Below are 7,463 nucleotides of genomic sequence, written 5' to 3'. Positions count from 1 at the left end.
AGGTGAAGAACAGCGCCGAACCTCCATGAGCTAGTGCGAACCCTAAACAGATCTACGGAGAGGAGGAAGAAGAACTTACTGAAGCTGTTGAATGGCAGAGGTGCGCAAGCGGAGTCTGGTCCGAACAGGTTGATGCAGCGGCCAACGTTGAAGCAGAAGCGAAGTTCAACGGCGGCGGCGGAGCTCGAAGCGCTAGGGCGATGCAAGGAAGACAATGAGGCAAAGAGGCACGGAGGAGGGAAAAGTGAAAGGGACCCCCGGTCCTATTTATAAGTCGAATGGATAAGTGGTAAGCGCGGGAATCAAGGAGGTAAAAAAAGGATCTGTAGATGTGTAGACGCCTCGATTTTCAGAGAATTCATTAAAGAAAAGGGGATACATTAAAATTTTTGGGTTCTGTGTAAAGTTAATGGCAAGTGACGTCACGGCGGGTTATCATGATTCCAGAAGATGACGTCATGGCGAGTTATAAGTTTTGCGAAGGTAATGAAGGAGGGATTTTTCTAAGTGTTGAAGATTGATGTGAACAAGTTCAAATCAACCTGGGGCCTAATGTTGGGGATATAACTATTGAGTATAAACCCCCCAGGAGGGGCCAGATTATACCCATGATGATACCAGTATTGAAGCCCATGAAGACATAGAAGATGGTGACTTATGAAGGAGACTTAATAAGAAGGCACAAAGCCCAGAGGCGGGTTAGGGCCCATAGTCATAAACCGCCACAGGCGTATGACTTGTATTGTAAGACAGGAAAGAGTAGATACCGGGCCAGACACGTTTATGAGCCAGCCGGGATTCTATGAACCGCGGGGCGTCAACCTGTGTATATAAAGGGACGACCTGGCGGCGGTTTAGGGACAAGAAACAACAGATCGAGAGCCAGGCAAGGCGTATTCGCTCCCTGGTCATCGAAACCCTAGCAATACCACCTCAAACTGGATTAGGCCTTTACCTTCACCGCAAGGGGCCGAACCAGTATAAACTCCTCGTGTCCTTTGTCCTGATTAACCGCTTTAAGCTAACCTCATTGCGATGGCTCCGCGACTAAGTCCTCACACTAGGACATCTGCCGTGACAAAACGACGACAATAATGGTGTGTCCGAACATCGTAACCGTACTTTATTAGATATGGTGCGATGTACAATGTCTCTTACCGATTTACCACATCGTTTTGGGGTTATGCATTAGAGACAACTGCATTCACGTTAAATAGGGCACCGTCTATATCCGTTGAGATGACACCGTATGAACTGTGGTTTGGCAAGAAACCTAAGATGTCGTTTCTTAAAGTTTGGGGTTGCGATGCTTATGTGAAAAAGCTTCAGCCTGATAAGCTCGAACCCAAATCGGAGAAGTGCGTCTTGATAGGATACCCAAAAGAAACTGTTGGGTACACCTTCTATCACAGATCCGAAGGCAAGATCTTTGTTGCTAAGAATGGAACCTTTCTAGAGAAGGAGTTTCTCTCGAAAGAAGTGAGTGGGAGGTGATACGTCTCCAACGTATCTATAATTTATGAAGTATTCATGCTATTATATTATCTGTTTTGGATGTTTATGGGCTTTATTAAACACTTTTATATTATTTTTTGGGACTAACCTATTAACCCAGAGCCCAGTGCCAGTTTCTGTTTTTTCCCTTGTTTCAGTGTTTCGCAGAAAAGGAATATCAAACGGAGTCCAAATGGAATGAAACCTTCGGGAGCGTGATTTTTGGAACGAACGTGATCCAGGAGACTTGGAGTTGAAGTAAAGGAAGCTTCGAGGTGGCCACCGAAGGAAATATGCCCTAGAGGCAATAATAAAGTTATTATTTATTTCCTTATAGCATGATAAATGTTTATTATTCATGCTAGAATTGTATTAACCGGAAACATAATACATGTGTGAATACATAGACAAACAGAGTGTCACTAGTATGCCTCTACTTGACTAGCTCGTTGATCCAAGATGGTTATGTTTCCTAGCCATAGACATGAGTTGTCATTTGATTAACGGGATCACATCATAAGGAGAATGATGTGATTGACTTGACCCATTCCGTTAGCTTAGCACTCGATCGTTTAGTATGTTGCTATTGCTTTCTTCATGACTCATACATGTTCCTATGACTATGAGATTATGCAACTCCCGTTTACTGGAGGAACACTTTGTGTGCTACCAAACGTCACAACGTAACTGGGTGATTATAAAGGTGCTCTACAGGTGTCTCCAAAGGTACTTGTTGGGTTGGCGTATTTCGAGATTAGGATTTGTCACTCCGATTGTCAGAGAGGTATCTCTGGGCCCACTCAGTAATACACATCACTATAAGACTTGCAAGCATTGTGACTAATGAGTTAGTTGCGGGATGATGTATTACGGAACGAGTAAAGAGACTTGCCGGTAACGAGATTGAACTAGGTATCGAGATACCGACGATCGAATCTCGGGCAAGTAACATACCGATGACAAAGGGAACAACGTATGTTGCTATGCGGTCTGACCGATAAAGATCTTCGTAGAATATGTGGGAACCAATATGAGCATCCAGGTTCCGCTATTGGTTATTGACCGGAGAGGTGTCTCGGTCATGTCTACATAGTTCTCGAACCCCTAGGGTCCGCACGCTTAACGTTACGATGACAGTTATATTATGAGTTTATATGTTTTGATGTACCGAAGGTTGTTCGGAGTCCCGGATGTGATCACGGACATGATGAGGAGTCTCGAAATGGTCGAGACATAAAGATTGATATATTGGAAGCCTATGTTTGGACATCGGAAGTGTTCCGGGTGAAATCGGGATTTTTCCGGAGTACCGGGAGGTTACCGGAACCCCCTGGTAACTTAATGGGCCTTAGTGGGCCTAGGTGGAAGAGAGGAGAGGAGGCCAGGGCAGGGCCGCACGCCCCTCCCCCCAATCCGAATAGGACAAGGAGAGGGGGGCGGCGCCCCCCCTTTCCTTCCTCCCCTCCACCTCTTCCCCCTCTCTCTCCTAGTCCAACATGGAACAGGGAGGAGTCCTACTCCCGGTAGGAGTAGGACTCCTCCTGGCGCGCCTCTCCCCTTGGCCGGCCGAACCCCCCCTTGCTCCTTTATATACGGGGGCAGGGGGGCACCTCTAGATACACAATTGATCATTGATCTCTTAGCCGTGTGCGGTGCCCCCCTCCACCATATTACACCTCGATAATATCGTAGCGGTGCTTAGGCGAAGCCCTGCGTCGGTAGAACATCAAGATTGTCACCACGCCGTCGTGCTGACGAAACTCTCCCTCAACACTCGGCTGGATCGGAGTTCGAGGGACGTCATCGAGCTGAACGTGTGCTGAACTCGGAGGTGCCGTGCGTTCGATACTTGATCGGTCGGATCGTGCAGACGTACGACTACATCAACCGCGTTGTGTTAACGCTTCCGCTTTCGGTCTATGAGGGTACGTGGACAACACTCTCCCCTCTCGTTGCTATGCATGACCATGATCTTGCGTGTGCGTAGAATTTTTTTGAAATTACTACGTTCCCCAACAGTGGCATCCGAGCCTGGTTTTATGCGTTGATGTTATATGCACGAGTAGAACACAAGTGAGTTGTGGGCGATATAAGTCATACTGCTTACCAGCATGTCATATTTTGGTTCAGCGGTATTGTGAGATGAAGCGGCCCGGACCGACATTACGCGTACGCTTACGCGAGACTGGTTTCACCGTTGCGAGCACTCGTTGCTTAAAGGTGACTGGCGGGTGTCTGTCTCTCTCACTTTAGTTGAACCGAGTGTGGCTACGCCCGGTCCTTGCGAAGGTTAAAACAGCACCAACTTGACAAACTATCGTTGTGGTTTTGATGCGTAGGTAAAAACGGTTCTTGCTAAGCCCGTAGCAGCCACGTAAAACTTGCAACAACAAAGTAGAGGACGTCTAACTTGTTTTTGCAGGGCATGTTGTGATGTGATATGGTCAAGACATGATGCTATATTTTATTGTATGAGATGATCATGTTTTGTAACCGAGTTATCGGCAATTGGCAGGAGCCATATGGTTGTCGCTTTATTGTATGCAATGCAATCGCCATGTAATTGTTTTACTTTATCACTAAGCGGTAGCGATAGTCGTAAAAGCAATAGTTGGCGAGATGACAACGATTCTACGATGGAGATCAAGGTGTCGCGCCGGTGACGATGGTGATCATGACGGTGCTTCGGAGATGGAGATCACAAGCACAAGATGATGATGGCCATATCATATCACTTATATTGATTGCATGTGATGTTTATCTTTTATGCATCTTATCTTGCTTTGATTGACGGTAGCATTATAAGATGATCTCTCACTAAAATTTCAAGATAAAAGTGTTCTCCCTGGGTATGCACCGTTGCCAAAGTTCGTTGTGCCCAGACACCACGTGATGATCGGGTGTGATAAGCTCGACGTCCATCTACAACGGGTGCAAGCCAGTTTTGCACACGCAGAACACTCAGGTTAAACTTGACGAGCCTAGCATATGCAGATATGGCCTCGGAACACTGAGACCGAAAGGTCGAGCGTGAATCATATAGTAGATATGATCAACATAGTGATGTTCACCATTGAAAACTACTCCATTTCACGTGATGATCGGTCATGGTTTAGTTGATTTGGATCACGTAATCACTTAGATGATTAGAGGGATGTCTATCTAAGTGGGAGTTCTTAAGTAATATGATTAATAGAACTTAAATTTATCATGAACTTAGTACCTGATAGTATCTTGCTTGTCTATGTTAATTGTAGATAGATGGCCCGTGCTGTTGTTCCGTTGAATTTTAATGCGTTCCTTGAGAAAGCAAAGTTGAAAGATGATGGTAGCAATTACACGGACTGGGTCCGTAACTTGAGGATTATCCTCATTGCTGCACAGAAGAATTACGTCCTGGAAGCACCGCTGGGTGCCAGGCCTACTGCAAGAGCGACACCAGAAGTTATGAACGTCTGGCAGAGCAAAGCTGATGACTACTCGATAGTTCAGTGTTTCATGCTTTACGGCTTAGAACCGGGTCTTGAACGACATTTTGAACGTCATGGAGCATGTGAGATGTTCCAGGAGTTGAAGTTAATATTTCAAGCAAATGCCCGGATTGAGAGATATGAAGTCTCCAATAAGTTCTACAGCTGCAAGATGGAAGAGAATAGTTCTGTCAGTGAGCATATACTCAAAATGTCTGGGTATAATAATCACTTGATTCAACTGGGAGTTAATCTTCCGGATGATAGCGTCATTGACAGAATTCTTCAATCGCTGCCACCAAGCTACAAGAGCTTCTTGATGAACTATAACATGCAAGGGATGAATAAGACAATTCCCGAGCTCTTCGCAATGCTAAAGGCAGCGGAGGTAGAAATCAAAAAGCAGCATCAAGTGTTGATGGTCAATAAGACCACTAGTTTCAAGAAAATGGGCAAAGGGAAGAAGAAGGGGAACTTCAAGAAGAACAGCAAGCAAGTTGCTGTTCAGGAGAAGAAACCCAAATCTGGACCTAAGCCTGAGACTGAGTGCTTCTACTGCAAGCAGACTGGTCACTGGAAGCGGAACTGCCCCAAGTATTTGGCGGATAAGAAGGATGGCAAGGTGAACAAAGGTATATGTGATATACTTGTTATTGATGTGTACCTTACCAGAGCCCGCAGTAGCACCTGGGTATTTGATACTGGTTCTGTTGCTAATATTTGCAACTCGAAACAGGGACTACGGATTAAGTGAACACTGGCCAAGGACGAGGTGACGATGCGCGTGGGAAACGGTTCCAAAGTCGATGTGATCGCCGTCGGCACGATACCTCTACATCTACCTTCGGGATTAGTATTAGACCGAAATAATTGTTATTTGGTGCCAACGTTGAGCATGAACATTATATCTAGATCTTGTTTGATGCGAGACGGTTAGTCATTTAAATCAGAGAATAATGGTTATTCTATTTATATGAGTAATATCTTTTATGGTCATGCACCCTCGAACAGTGGTCTATTTTTAATGAATCTCGGTAGTAGTGACACACATATTCATAATGTCGAAGCCAAAAGATGCAGAGTTGATAATGATAGTGCAACTTATTTGTGGCACTGCCGTTTAGGTCATATCGGTGTAAAGCGCATGAAGAAACTCCATAATGAGGGACTTTTGGAATCACTTGATTATGAATCACTTGGTACTTGCGAACCATGTCTCATGGGCAAGATGACTAAAACACCGTTCTCCGGAACTATGGAGAGAGCAACTGATTTGTTGGAAATCATACATACAGATGTATGTGGTCCGATGAATATTGAGGCTCGTAGCGGATATCGTTATTTTCTCACCTTCACAGATGATTTGAGCAGATATGGGTATATCTACTTAATGAAACATAAGTCTGAAACATTTGAAAAGTTCAAAGAATTTCAGAGCGAAGTTGAAAATCATCGTAACAAGAAAATAAAGTTTCTACGATCAGATCGTGGAGGAGAATATTTGAGTTACGAGTTTGGCCTACATTTGAAACAATGCGGAATAGTTTCGCAACTCACGCCACCCGGAACACCACAGCGTAATGGTGTGTCCGAACGTCGTAATCGTACTTTACTAGATATGGTGCGATCTATGATGTCTCTTACTGATTTACCGCTATCGTTTTGGGGTTATGCTTTAGAGACGGCTGCATTCACTCTAAATAGGGCACCATCGAAATCCGTTGAGACGACGCCTTATGAACTATGGTTTGGCAAGAAACCAAAGTTGTCGTTTCTTAAAGTTTGGGGTTGCGATGCTTATGTGAAGAAACTTCAACCTGATAAGCTCGAACCTAAATCGGAGAAATGTGTATTCATAGGATACCCAAAGGAGACTGTTGGGTACACCTTCTATCACAGATCCGAAGGCAAGACATTCGTTGCTAAGAATGGATCCTTTCTAGAGAAGGAGTTTCTCTCGAAAGAAGTGAGTGGGAGGAAAGTAGAACTTGATGAGGTAACTGTACCTGCTCCCTTATTGGAAAGTAGATCATCACAGAAACCAGTTTCTGCGACACCTACACCAATTAGTGAGGAAGTTAATGATAATGATCATGAAACTTCAGATCAAGTTATTACTGAACCTCGTAGGTCAACCAGATTAAGATCCGCACCAGAGTGGTACGGTAATCCTGTTCTGGAGGTTATGTTACTAGACCATGACGAACCTATGAACTATGAAGAAGCGATGGTGAGCCCAGATTCCGCAAAATGGCTTGAGGCCATGAAATCCGTGATGGGATCCATGTATGAGAACAAAGTATGGACTTTGGTTGACTTGCCCGATGATCGGCAAGCTATTGAAAATAAATGGATCTTCAAGAAGAAGACTGACGCTGACGGTAATGTTACTGTCTATAAAGCTCGACTTGTTGCGAAATGTTTTCGACAAGTTCAAGGGATTCACTACGATGAGACCTTCTCACCCGTAGCGATGCTCAAGTCTGTCCGAATCATGTT

This window comes from Aegilops tauschii, chromosome 3 (genome assembly GCF_002575655.3).
Source record: "Aegilops tauschii subsp. strangulata cultivar AL8/78 chromosome 3, Aet v6.0, whole genome shotgun sequence".
In the NCBI taxonomy this organism is placed as follows: domain Eukaryota; kingdom Viridiplantae; phylum Streptophyta; class Magnoliopsida; order Poales; family Poaceae; genus Aegilops; species Aegilops tauschii.
The sequence above is the reverse complement of the archived record's forward strand: the minus strand, read 5'-3'. Positions refer to the sequence as shown.